This window comes from Phacochoerus africanus, chromosome 1 (genome assembly GCF_016906955.1).
Source record: "Phacochoerus africanus isolate WHEZ1 chromosome 1, ROS_Pafr_v1, whole genome shotgun sequence".
In the NCBI taxonomy this organism is placed as follows: Eukaryota; Metazoa; Chordata; class Mammalia; order Artiodactyla; family Suidae; genus Phacochoerus; species Phacochoerus africanus.
The window spans coordinates 136,272,196-136,286,939 of record NC_062544.1 but is presented as its reverse complement, the minus strand read 5'-3'; the positions used below and the strand labels follow the sequence as shown (position 1 = coordinate 136,286,939).

The 14,744-nt window shown below is 40.3% G+C and overlaps 1 protein-coding gene across 2 annotated transcripts in view; it reads left to right on the top strand.

The window, feature by feature from the left end:
- The first annotated feature begins 6,387 nt into the window (after positions 1–6,387).
- CNTN3 (contactin 3) overlaps positions 6,388–14,744 on the top strand; it is a 362,517-nt gene continuing 354,160 nt past the window's right edge. The window contains exon 1 of one of the 2 annotated variants that reach the window (XM_047779257.1): positions 6,388–6,677. The gene's annotated coding sequence lies outside the window, so the exon portion shown is untranslated. The remainder of the gene's footprint in view (positions 6,678–14,744) is intronic. The other variant, XM_047779251.1, reaches the window with a different exon arrangement.

Here is a 14,744-nt window from a genome sequence, read left to right as displayed (position 1 = left end):
TTGTTATGGAACTGAATGTTTGCGTCCTCCCCAAATTCACATGTTGAAATCCTAACCCTCCACATGGTGGTAGTATGGAATTAATTAAAGAAACCACAACTAAAATGGAAGTGGCAGGCCTGTGGGGAGAGCTCTTATGCCTGCCATGTACAGTCATTTACTACAACTAGGAAGAGACACCAACCTATATTTCAGACAGGAGGGGGTTGCCTACTTATTATCTAGCAGGGAGAACACAACTCTTTGCTACAACAGCCCAGCCAATAAGAATGCTGCTGCTCAATCAATGAGAAGCCTCCATACTTTGCACTCCCAGCTTCCTCAGTACACTCTTTGGTTATGACAGCCCCTTCCAGTTTATCTCCCCACCAGCAACAATTCCCTGTAAAAGCACATTCTTTGTTCATATTCCCTGGATTTGCCTCTGGTCCACCATAGTGTGGGTATCCCAAATTACAATTCCTCTATTCCCAAATAAAATCACTTTTGCTGGTAAAGTAACTGGCTATTATATTTGACAACATAAGAAGTAAAGCTTTGGGGAAGTTACTTAGGTCATGAGGGTGGAACCATCATAAATGGGATTTGTGTCCTTAAAAGAGACCAGAGAACTTGTTCTCCTTCTCCCTCTGCCTCCTCCTCCCCCTACTCCTCCCTTTCTCTGCGCAACATGAAGATACCACAAGAAGATGCTATCTACAAATCAGAAGGTTTGCACCAGAACCCAAACATGCTAGCATTCTCATCTCAGATTTCCAGCTTCCAGAAATGTAAGAAATAAATATTTGTGGCTCAGGCCCAGCCCATCTATGGTAATTTGTTTTACCAACTAGAGCAGACTAAAATCATCTTTGTTTTCATTCTTTATTCTTCATCCAAGATACCTTTTCAGCTAATACTAGTCATCCTCTATTCATAAACAGTTTTTGTGTTTTCTTTCTCAAACTCCTCTGTGGAAAAATGTATTTTGCCTTAAATTTAGAAAAAAAGCCCTTTGTAGCAACATATCCTTGAATTTCTTTTAGATTTATAAAGCATTTCAAAGCTATACACAGAGCAGAAGCCAAGTTTTAACATCGGTAAATTTACTGTTAAAAACCTGCATCTCAATAACAATACAAGCAAAATTAAAATATAAATATATAAAGGATGCTTTTCTACATTTCAGCATGTGAAAAAAAAATCTCTGTTTTTATCCAAGAAATATTGGCAGTCTTGGGGAAAACACTTTAGATAGATAGACCAATAAAATACTTTTTGAAAACCCAAATTGAAAAAATAAATGATGAGGTAAATTAAAGGCAAAAGCCCATATTTGTGCAAAAGCCCATATTTTCAATGACGTGACATATGTACATAACCTCTTTTAAAAAATAACATGATCATATTTAAGCAGGAAAGTCAGGGCTAATCCCACTGATACTGTGGCAAAAACTCCATAGAGTCACTAAATGGGAAATATATTACTTGTGTATAGTGATGTACATTAGGGGGAAGGGCTTCTATATGTGGTAGTCTTTAGTGTGCTATGTAGTAGGTTTTTAGTTAAAGAGCTCTGAACTTCAGGTGGCCTCATTTCCTCCTCAGTTTGCAACAACCTCATCCCTACCACAGGGCAATCGATAACTACATTGGTGCACACCCTCTTTAGCAACTCTTTTAACCTTGTCCATCTGTTACCATTTCAAATGTCCATGAAATTTACTTTTAAAATGCTGTTCAAGAGAAATTAGAGCTTTTGGTCAAAAAAGGACAGGGATCAGGTGGTCACTATCTCAGCTGTCACCAGTGAACTGGGAAATGCTACATCATCTTTCTGTGCCTCAGTTTTTTTTCTTCTGTGTAAAAAAATTATTACTCATTGAGATTTGAATCTGAACTAGTCACTGTAAACCTAGAAGAAATAATTGTAAGTCATATTCTATGATTTCATAACTATTTAAGTAATTCCAATATTGTTTTAAGGTCCATTAATTTCCACCCCTCAAGTTTGGGATATGCCAGCTGGATTATACGTTAGCATGAAAACATAGCTCTTCAAACTCTGATCTCTGGACCAGCAGCGCCAGCATCATTGAGAGCTTGGTAAAAACATGGAATTTTTGGTCTCACCCCAGACCTGCTAAATCAGAATCTACATTTGAACCAGATTCCCAGTTGCAGGCACATTAAAGTTTTACAAGTGCTAGACGAGATGGGTAGCAAAATCCACTTAAACTCACAGAGATGTACAGAGATCAGAGTGGCATTAGATCCCTCAATTCAGCGCCAAGCATTGCTACTTACAGATGGTGTAATCATCAGAGAGAGAGCTTCCAAATATATGAGTTCATGTTCCCTCGTCTTAGTTTCTTCATATGTAAAAAGATAGTAAAACAATAGTTTCTTCATGGGGTTGTTTTAAGGGTTGCAAAGTATTGAGTATAAGCAATGAACAGTGCCTGGCACACTGGAAACTCAATCATTAAACAGACATTAATGGCACACATATCATGTGTGGGTCATATATGTGCTGGTGGCTGTGAATGATGCAATAAACAGTCCCTACTTTCCTGAAGCTTACATTTTAGTAAGGGATTCTGGTAACAGCAAAAAAAGTGTCACACGGGGACACATTCTGTGAAGTAAAGAGAATGACAGCATAGCCCTTATAGACAGAAAGTTTGGCAATCATCTTTAGAGGAGAAAACAAGTGTGTAGACACTTTAGTTATATTTGATTAGTACCCAGGGCTAGGTTCCAAGCACAATGGAACATTTGATAATGCATTCATATTTCCAGAATCCTCCAGTTTGACTCTCTTAGTAGAAAAGTGGAAAACTTGATTCAATAAGGGTATTCACTGGAAAACATTTAAGGTGAAAATTCATGGAAGAATTGTTGCCTCTATTATCCAGTTATTGTTAATGATCTTAATTTTTAGTCCAATTTGAATACTGAAAACTTACCACTGCTCTTTAGTCTGACTCAAAGAACCTCTGAGAACCACTCACCCCACCACTAAAGTGACAATTCTGTACACTCAACAACACAATCTTTATATCTAGACATGTGCTTGGGGCCGGTAACATGGCCAAGTCCACAGGAGTTGTCTTTCCACCCTCGGAAACAAAAAGACTCCTCACTCTTTTTATAGAAATGGACATGTTTAACTTAGTAACTTAGTGACAGTCCAATTTATGCTTTTACCTAAGGTGTCAGTCTGTGGGTTTAGAAGATACTTTTCTTCATTTCCCTCTGCTACACAATAAACAGGCAAACAAATAACTGTTATGTGGTGTCAGTGGCATGAAATAGCTTCCATATTCTAACACAGATGAGGTATCTTAATAATGGGAGGATGATCTCACACTTTAAAGTGCTTTGATATAAAAGGTGCCATATAAAAAGGAAGTTATTATTCTTAGTTATAATACCCTAAAAAAAGAGGATTTGCCATCTAAATGGCTGCTGAAAGTTAACTGCAGAATTGCTTATAATGCTACAATCAGTTGAGGCCAAATTCAATAAAAACTCCATCCGGCATTCACACTGAGAAGACCCACATGTGCCTTTAATTTTTTTTTTTTTTAATTTCCTGGGCTTCCGGCCCAGAAATTGGATGGAAATTTTATTTAAACCTGCTCTTGTGTATCAACTTTTAGTAAATATCAGGTTTTCAGTTGACTCACATTATGCTTTGCATTTTAAGCAAAGGGAGGAAATAAAATGATGCATATCTCCCTCTATACATATATTTATACACCTCTTACCTGTTCTGACTAGGAAGCTGTCTCACCCTAAATGCCCCTACAAATTTAGGAGCCCACCTCCCCCGCTGCAACTACAGATTCAAAACTCCATTAAATCCCTTTCCAGCGCTAATCAGCTTTTGCCAGCTAAGGCAAAGTAGTCTGGGTTTGGAAATGTCTAATTATATGGAGATGGGGGTGGAGGGCTCAGGTTTAGATTTCTCTCCCTCTGATTTAAGGAAGTTCTCTCCTGTCTTTTCCCTGTCATTCTGCTGCCTGGAGCCAGCTCCCCCTCCTTGATGAAAATGCTTTTCCCATCCCATTAGACAGGGTGTATGGATATGTATGTATTAGAAAGAAAATGCATTATGAGACATCAACTTGAAAAAATTAAAAGAAGAGGCAGTCCTGTGATGGATGTGGGCCTGGCAGTAATTGCACCTGCTAGGTGCAAGGCATGAGCATAATTTGCATGGCAAGTCTCCTCAGTTCCTTCCAGAACACACCAGGTCTACCCAATAAAACATTTTGTCACACTCAGAGGGTTTGCCAACATGTTCCCAGATTGCAAGCAAAAAAGATTATTTACAGTAACCAATAACAACTGAAACGACCATAAACCACTTTTCCATACCTGTTCTGTTTTTTTCTTTTGCTAAGGAGAGAGACCTTAAGGAGCCGAAATTTACTGCAATTTAATTCTGATGGGAAAAAGCATATTATTTTTATTTATAGTAGTGAGTGCTACCTATCCTTGCTTCCCCTCTTTCAAAACATAAATAATCTCAGCTTTTTTTTTTTTAAATCCAGCTGTTACTTTAACAGGAAAGAACAGCTTTCCAGATAAAGAGAGAGAGAGAGGACACAAGTGGCCAAGATCAGACAAAGCTAAGCATGTATCCCAGGATACAGCTATGTGCTGGGGTGGTGGGGGAGAGAAGGCATTACTGTTGAAATAGTTCTGGGGGAACTCGCCTCACTCAAGCCTCTGAAGCTGTTTCTTCCCCTGGCAGCCTGGCAGGAAGGACCAGGGGCCCTGCATGTGGGCTTCACTTTAGGAAGCAGTGCAGACATCTTACTGACCTGGGTTCTACCTGCTGTCTTTTAAACCCCCTGAAGAAGAGTCTTCCAAAAACTCCGAGTTGCAGGGGTCTAAGTAGGACTACTTATTTCTGGAAGAAAAGAGCAAAAATGAGAAAGCATTCCTTAAACCCCTTCTCAGGTCTATTTGGTCCACACTTCCTGTCCTTAATGAGGGATTGTATCCTTCTGACAGTAGGAATCAGAGAGAGTAGAAGAGAGAAGAGGAGACAAGGCCGGAAACACTTGTTTAACTAACTAAACGTGAGTAATGTTGGTTTTTGTTGTTGTTGTTGTTTTTTTTTTTTTTTTAAGTATGAAAAACAATGTTGGAGTTCCTCTCATGGTGCAGTGGAAACTAATCCAACTAGGAATCATGAGGTTTCCGGTTCCATCCCTGGCCTTGCTCAGTGGGTTAAGGATCCTGCGTTGCTGTGAGGGGTGGTATGGGTTGCAGACAAGCTCGGATCTCGGGTTGCTGTGGCGTAGGCCAGCAGCTATAGCTCCGATTAGACTCCTAATCTGGGAACCTCCATATGCTGCGGGTGCAGCCCTAAAAAGACAAGCAACCAAAAAAACAAAAAACAAAAAACCAATGTCAAAGAATTATAAAAGTCAGTCCCAATTTCAGTTTTACTCACAAGGACCATTGTTAACAATATCCTGGGACATCTTTCTAGAAAAGGTGATTGCTAAAAATGCACACACATGTATATAAACAAAACACTGTAAATACTTATCCTGAATTTTTTTTCTGCTAGTAAGGCCTCTTGAAGGTCATTTCATGCCAATACTAGCAAAATACTTCCCTCTTTGTAGCTGCTACCTTATATTCCAACCCATGTCTCCACTCTATTTTAATTAGCTATTCTCCCAATGATGGGCAGGTAGTCTGTTTCCAATAGTTTTTCAATTAGAAGTAAAGCTACACTGAACAGCCTTTGCACAGGTATGGGAAGTAAATCTAGCCAAGCTCTTCAAAGCATGGGCTTAAGACTTTTAGGCTTTCATTCAAGACCAGGTTCTCCAGTCAACCACTGCCTGTATGTATTTAAGAAAATAAAGGTACTAAGACCTAGCTCATAGGATCTTTGCAAAAAGAAAAAAAAATGCTATTATTCTCATAACTGACTCACTGAAACGTTAGGCAAATTAATTTCATCATCACTAACTCAGGGAATAATAATAGATCCAGAGGTTGTCTGGGGACAAGAATTCACTTAAATCGCGCAGTCCACTACCTGGTACATAGCGAACTCTTAAATATCGGCTTTAATATTAAAATTGTCCATCTGCTCACTTGTGGAAGCACAGATGCGGGAAGCCTTCCTAGAAAGCCTTCCTAGGAAGGAATTCCTACCTTTAACCCCGTGCTCCCTGGGACTCAACTGTGCGCTCACGAGGCCACCCAGCGGTGACAAGCTGACCACCGCCCCCTCTGGCGCCGCGCCCAAAGGCCCGCTGAGGTCGGACTCACGTGGGCGCACGCAGCCTGAGCGCAGGGCGACGAGGGGTCCGACCGGGCTCGGAGAAGCGGGGAGCGCTGGCGGCGCGAGGCGCGGGACCCCGTTGGCTGCTCCGCCCCGTTCCCCGCCCCTCCCTCTCGTCCGTTTCCCCTCCCTCCAGTGCTCGCGCCAGAGCGGTGGAGGCGAAGGCAGTGCTCTTTCGGCGCCGGCAGCTGCCACAGAAGCCTGGCGCGCGGCGGCGGCTGGCGGGCGGGCGCCGAGGGCTCGGCCTCGAACGGCGTGACCGGGGCGCTGCGGCGACGGCTCGCGCGGGCGCGCTGGGCTGCCCGGCTTAGCCCCCGCTATCGGCCGCTCATCGGCCGGTGGGGCGGGCGCCTGGTGAGCTAGCTTCAGGGAGCAGGTAGGTTGAGCATGCCTGGCTCCTCCCGCCGGCCCGGGTACTGAAATGAGCCATCTGCACAGGCAAACTTTCCGCACTGGCTTCACGGCTCCTCAGCCCCAAAGTTTGTTTGCGGGGAAATGCACCCGACGGGTGGAGAATAAAAGCTGCCTCTCCCGTACTTGGGTGAGGATTGGTTTCCGGATGGGAAGACTGCATACCCGGCACTAGCGTGGGGAAATGCGAGATGGGTTCCCCTGGCTTGTCCTTAGCGCAGCGGATTTGGCCAGTGAAAGTTGGCGGAAAAAAAAAAAAAAAAAAAAAAGTTGAGAACCATAAAGGTGCAGAGGAAGAAACCCAGTCCACGGTGCAGCGGGTTGAAATGGGATAGGTTTTTTTGTTTGTTTGTTTTTGTTTTTTTGCTGGAAACTTCCTCCCTGGCCTCCAGGAGGATGCTTCGATTAGCGATCAAGTTTTCCGAGCTGCATTTTCTTCCCACTTTGAAATCTGCAGTCTTGGACGGAATCCTCCGTTGCGTTTATTTGCCGGGTTTTCTCTGATGGTCTAGTTTAATTGAGGCCGTAGTCTTGACTGTTTCTCTGCTCACTAAGGAGCCTTGCACAGCTAACCAAGCAGGTACCAGAACGTCGAAGTCAGAAAACCAGGAAGTACCGGTCGGGCACACTCCAAGTCACAGAACCTTGGGGAATTTTTTCGGTTTGCTGGAAATGAACGAACAGTTTTTGGGCTCTGGCTGTGCAGAGCTCCGCACGGCTCCCCAGTCCCTCTGTCCTTCTCTGTATTGCATTTGTTTATTGATTTACAACATGGAGATGCGCCCACAGGAATGATTTAATAAGAAACTGTGCCCGCTCTGGGGAGGAGAGCAAATCTCAGTTCTGAGCTGCAGGGAGGGGAACAGGCAGAGCTCTGTGAAAGGGGTGGCTAGTCTGTGCATCTTAAACCAAGATGTGGGGAAACAGAGCTAGAGAAAGCAACAGACAGGAGATGTGTCAGACGCTGGAAGGAGGTCAGAAACTCCAGCTCATATGGTAAGTAGGTAAATCTAGAAATAATTTAAAAATGATTAAGCAAGAATAACTGGGGGACAAAAAGTAGGAAGACTGTATGTGCTGTGGTTTCTATCTACCCCCACAAAGATGAATATCACACCAGCTGAAAAAGAATCCTGATCTGTAAATAGATTAAAAACAGGAATTAATCAGAACAATGACTCAGAGCCCTTCAGAGATTTGAAAGGAGGGGGTAATTGCCTTTGAAAGAGCTATTCCGTCTCACTATTGAAGTCAAATGTGTTACTTTTGCCTTGTTAGCTGTGTTTACTAACAGGACTTTGGCTACATGACCCATCATCTGAATTTGTGGTTTTTAGCCTTTGTGGGTCATACTAGGAAGGAAGGTGTCTGCAGGTTAATGTTCATACGCGTTTGAGCAACATTAGCAAATGCCTGATATGTGCCAGTCACTGGGGGCAATAAGACAGGTTCTTGTGTTACTTACACAAGATGTTTGATAGGGTTGGGCCTCCTTAATGGAAAGACTATGCAAATTATGAGAACAGTGGTTTCAGGAGTTACTGTTGTTTGAATGCTTGTTTAAAATCAGTTGAGAGTCAACATGTGGTTTGAAGACCCTGGAAAGGATATATGTGCACCAGGAAAATACAGAAAATTGCTGCACATTTTTTTTTTTAGATGAGTGGTGAAGTTGAATACATACATGTTGCTCTTCTAAGATGGGATGTAAGAGGCACAGTGTGGTTAACCGATTTGCAAAAGAATAGATTCAGGCAGTGGCTGCCTCAGACAATAACATGTAGCCCCATATCCTACTAGCTGTCTGGATGTCATTAATGTCAGCCTGAAGACATGAAGACAGTGTGTTCTTTTCTCCAGAAGAACTCCAACTTTTAAATATCCTTTACAGCATATCAGATAGCCCAAGTATTCCTTAAAATGGCAACAAAACATTTAATAGGACCAAAGTGCTGAGCAATTTCAACTGGAGCAAAGATTAGCTGCGGACAACAAGCTGCAGCCTTTCCGTTGCTGATTTATGTTCAATTTTATCACTGTCACATTTCATATATGTCTAGTTATTATAAACTAATAGCCTCTTCGTTCTGCGGGCAAAATATGTCTTTCTCTTCTATAAGTTCCTGACTCCTCATACATTCCGTACACATCTCCCAGCTTTGTTTTTACTGTGTAATTTAAGTGTCCAACTTGAAGTTCTCATTAACTCTTAATATGTTTTGTGCTGAAATAGGATATAGATACAATTGCCCCTTTCAAACTGCCAGATCTATATTTATGTGTGTGTGTGTATATATATATATATATATTTCACTATATTGCTGCAGTGCCACCAGAGAAGCATATGACGGGTTCAATGTTTTATGTTTCCCAGTTACCATTTAGTAAGTTGTGAACAGTATAGTAATGTTTATTTTATGCATTAGGAGGTATTCAGATGGCAGGAGGGTTTATTGATGCTGTGCATGTTTGCTTGCCATCACTGATGTAGTCATCACCAACCATCTACCTTCAATAACCCTTCTGATCCTAGGGAGTTAACTTTGTCTCTCTGAAGGTGAGCATCTCTTAGAAGCTCCAAAGTTTTAATAACCACTTATTAGACACTTAATATTGCTGGATTATTTCTTTTCTCATGCTGGATAATAGTGCATTAGATAATACCCTTTTTTTTTTTTTGCAAAGATAATTGTCAATAATTAATGCATGGGGGCCTCAGAATATTTTAGGATAGAACACATCTTTGAGATTGATGGCTTACAGATTCTCAGTCTCATACCTAATTTGTATAAAAAAATTTAGAATTGGGGAGTTCCCATCATGGCTCAGCAGTTAACAAGCTGGACTAGCATCCATGAGGATGTGAGTTCAATCCTGGGCCTCACCCAGTGGGTTAAGGATCTGGCATTGCCCTGAGCCGTGGTGTAGGTCACAGATGTGGCTCAGATCCTGCATTGCTATGGCTCTGGTGTAGGCCAGAGGCTATAGCTCTGATTCAGCTCCTAGCCTGGGAACTTCCATATGCCAAGGGTGCTGCCCTAAAAGACAACAACAACAAAAAAAAACTCAGACATGGATTTTGTGTACTAAATGGTTTTTGTGTCCATTCCCACCAAGTGTCCTTTCCCCCAAACCCCCACCCCACTCCCCTTCCCCCTCTATCACCCAGTCTAACTCCTAAATACTGTGGAACACTCCTTTTTGAAAATTTGCTGCAGGAGAAATGCAGTTATGCATTTTCTCATTGAAACTTTCTATGCCAAGTTTCAATCCATATTAAGGTTTTATTCCCCCCTTTTTATGTACTTGTTATAAACAAGAAATAAGGTTTTGTAATAGAAGTGCTGGCAGAACTTTACAGCATCTCAAACAGCTCTGCTACTTGGAATGTAAATATTTGTAGAATCTTTACTGTGCAAGAAGCTGTCTTGCAAAAAAGTGAGAAAAAATGACTATTTTATTAAGTAGGATAAAATAATTCAGAAGATGTATATATTCCTTATTGCAGACGTATTGGCATTTTAAGAAATAGATTATATATGTTACAGCAATTCCATAGTACTCTCTTAGGTGCCTTTAGAATTCATACTATAAATTTTCTAAGTTCTAAAACAGAACAGATTTCTCCCATTTGTTTTTCTAAATCTCTTGACTTCGAGTGCTTTTCAGATGGTAAGAGATGAGCCCTGTAACTCAAATACCACTTTGAGTGTATTGCTGATGAATAAGCCTGGCAATATACTATTTTTAATAGGATAAAGAATTCTTAGGATCATTATAGTACTTCAGAAACCCTTATTTTAGGACCTAGTGCAATGCAGATCTCATGTATCCTTTTGATTCTCACTCTAAAATATTTCTCAAATTTGCCTACATCCGTCCAAATCCCCTCACATCATCCTGCTCCATGTCACCATCTTCTCTCCTGGGACAACTGCACTGGCTTCCCTGCCTCCTTTCTTCCTTTCTTTCTTTCTTTCTTTTCTTTTTTTTTTTAATTAAAGTATAGTTGATTTACAGTGTTGTGCCAATTTCTGCTGTATAGCAATGTGACCCAGTCATACATATATATACACATTGTTTTTCTCATACTATCTTCCATCATGTTCTACCATAAGAGGCCGGATATAGTTCCCTGTGCTCTACAGCAGGACTTCCTTGTTTAATCCATCCTAATTGTAATTTGCATCTACCAACCCAAAACTCCCAGTCCATCCCACTCCCTCCTGCTCCCTGACTCTTTCTTTCTTCTTTCCCCATACCATTCTCTGCAAAGCAGTCAGGTTAGTTTATTTATTATTTTTCTTTTTCTTAATGTAAGTTAATTTAGTACTCTTCTCCTTGGAGCACTTAAATGGCTTTCTATTATATTCAGAACTATTAAATAATACCTAGAAAGCCACATAGGATTTAAATACTACTTATCCCTCCAACATCATCTTATGCCATGCTTTTGGGAACAAAAACTTAACTTCCTTTTTTTAACTTCCTTTTTTTTCCCCCCATGGCTGTAGTTTTGTTGACCTCTTTCCTGCCTTAGGGCTTATTCTGTCCTTTACATGGTAGCTCCCTTCGGCCTTTACCTCCCCCCTCAACACACACACAAATTATAAATTTTGACTGCTGTACATCACTTGGGTCACAATTTAGATATCCTTTACTAAGAGAGGGATCTCTCATTTTCTTACTCCTCCAAATTGGGAACCTCTTGAGGCTCCTTCTGTTCGTACCCTCCAAAAACACTGTAATTTGGAACTTTTTCCTTATTTGATTCCTTGTTGACTGTTCTGTGAGCCCTCCTTTAGGCAGTTACCACATCTGTTTTATTCACTCCTGCACAAGCAGCTCCTGTCATGGTCTCTGGCTCACAGTGGAGTTTGACACAGCCCTGAGAACTGTGCTTTTGAGGGTACTGCATTTGCAACATGCAGTTAAACCCCCCATTGACCAAAGATCCTGTCAAGACTGTCCCTGTCCAGCAGAATTATGTCGCTGACTTTCTGAGTGTTGTTTCTGTGGCATCACCCACAGTCTCTTAGATCTCTTGAATATGTGTTGCTTCAAACCCATTTTGTCAATACAAGATCCATCATTTTTCTTCTCAAGCTAGTTCCAGTTTAGGTGATCTCTTCTTTCTCTGACTCTTACCTGGTCCTCAAGGCACGTGGCAACAGTGGTCTTTGGCATCACCCTCTCCCTTTGTCCCTGTAGCCAGCTAGCTGATTTAACGTACAAGAACATTTATTGGGGTTATTATGCATCAGCTTTGGGTTCAAGTGATCCACACCTTTTATACTTCTTACCTAAATGTGGCCATTTAAGAAGTGATCTTCCTTCCCACATTCCCTTTCTTGTTCCAGTCTTTCCAACATATGGTGCTGTCTTAATCCATGAACTAGACATCTTGTGTCATTGGACACCCACTGCTTGAAGAAAAAGTGCCACTGATGCAGCCTATCTGCATGAGACTTCTTCCTCTAGTTCCCCTCCACACTGGGTGTCCCAAGTACAGGTGCCATCTTTAACTTTCTTGACAACTTACTGTAACCCTTATGGCTTCAGTGTCTTTGCACCCATGGTTTCTGCCCTAGATCCTTCCTTCCTGTCTCACCTTATTTCCACCCTCAATTCATTGTTACTTCTGCCAGGAAAGCTCTTTATTTTGTGCAGTGATACCCACCCATCTCTTCCTCTGAGAAGCTTTTATTGTCTTCCAGACTAGGGCTGAGGCCCATGCTGTCTGTTCTCACCTGTGTTTTAAAATGTTCTTTCTTAGAGGGAGAATGGATTAGAATTTAATTAACATTGTACGCTTGTTTAATATCTGCCTTTCCTGAGAATCTGTGGGTGGAATGGAACACACATATTAGGATTTTGGTAAATATTTGTGGAATGAAAGAAAGATAGCCTGATTCTACTGTAGTTCTATTAGGGCTTTTTTTTTTTTTTGCCCTTAAATTTTTTTTCAGTGTATATTTAAAGGTTTTACTTTATTTTGGACAGCTTCTAGGTGATAAGTCATTCATTGACAACAGATGCACATCTTGATATGATTTGATTTTTAAAAATTCTGTGACAGATCTATGCCTGAAAGGAAGCATAAACTAAAGGTTGTCAGTACCAAGGATCAGTCCTTGGTGTAATTGTTTTATTTCAATGAAAGAGGGGTAATTTGGAATTCTAAAAATTCATTATTAATTAGAATAAAACATTGGCATAAAAAGAAGTAAATGACTACTCTCAATAAATCAAAAGCACATCTTCCTAAACTATCAATAATTACATATAAATGAGGGAAAGCTTTGGGTTATTAAACAATATTACCAATCAACCTTTGCCCCAAGAGCTCCTCTTGCAGTGCTAAAAATACTCTTTTTGTTTCACAGCTTCCCAATTTATGACCTTTCTAGAAACATAAATTACTTTGTTGAAATGATAGAGATTCCTTAGCCCTTTCAGGACTTCCTGAATTATTTGAAGGAGGGAGACTTTTTAACTTAACATTAAAATATTTGTTTTAAAATAATTACACTTACAGGATATTGCAAAAATAGTGCCAGGAGTTCTGAATAGCCTTCACCCAGCTTCCCCTGATGGTGACATTGCTTATGGCTATAGTGTAATACCAGAACCAGGAAATTGACACTGATGCATTACAGTTAACTATACAACAGACCTTATTCAGGTGTCACTGTTTTGTTTTAACCTGATTGCAAGAATATGTATATAGCTCTATGCCATCTTATCCCATATGTAGATTCATGTATCTAGAATTTTAATTTAAAGAATGACTATCCTGAGAAGTGCAGTTCCCATGTAAGCATACACTGATGTAATATTTTGCAAGTATCTTTAAGGTTTCAAAAGTTGCACTTCCATAGACCTTTTTCCATTCAAGTATTTGTCTTGTTCTTAAATATCATGCAATTCTTTGCCTTAGAGTTGCCTGTATGTAAAAGTTGCTATGGAAATGGAAATCTAGGCATTTTATAAACCAGTATGTGACATTTGGATGGTTCTCTGTGGTCTCTGGTTTGGGAATTTGTGTTGACTTTCCATATTACTTTTACAAATTTTTCAGGTAAACATGTTTATCAGTGTAATCAGACTTGGACAGGATGTTATGGTACCAGGACAAAGACCCAGATGAATTTCTCCTTGTATTTTCTAACTGACTCACAGTCCGTTTTTATTTCTTACATAGAAATAGTCACTCTTTAAAATAACTTAACACATTCCAGAAGATGGTAATGACCCTTTTCAAGCAATTAAAATCAACCCGAGCAGTATAGCTAGTGATCTAATCTGATGGCTGCTACTCACTCAGGCTGGCCGCCTCTGTGAATGTAAAGCAGCAGAAAGTTGCTGATTACCATTCCTTGTTACTAATTCCGATGAATATTCTGAAGGCTCTGGAATACAGATAAGACGCATACCAAAGTCGGGTGCCTATAACAGTAGACAATACTTCCCTCACCCCTACTGATTCCCTACACCTGCAAAGGCATTTACCTTTGTACACATTAGATGATTTGTCACTTTTCTCAATTATTCCTGGTAACTCTTTACTAGGACTCATTTTAATTTTGTGAAGTAAAACAAACTAAGAACTATGAGCATCTGGCATGCAGTTTGGAAACTTGAGTCTTGTGGGGTCATACCATTAAATAAAATATTTCTCATTTGCAATGGAAAGATATATATGTTTGTATTTAGTATTAATATGCAGGATTGTTATTTCACTAATATTAAGCCGTAATTGCCCTTGTGAAGTTGGTTCTGTAATGCTTAGTAGAAATACTAGTTTTTAAAAAGAATGAAAGTATCTCAATAGATGGGTTTTGTTATATCATGAAACAACATATTCCATGAAGATGCTTATCAGTGGAGGGCATATTTCCATATAATGGTATATTCTACAATATAGGCATTATCGCTTTTAATATAATAGGGTCATAATTGTCTGTTGCTATGATGTTTTGGCATTATGACTTGCTTGGAAATATCTTTTGTCATTTTTCTACAATCTCTT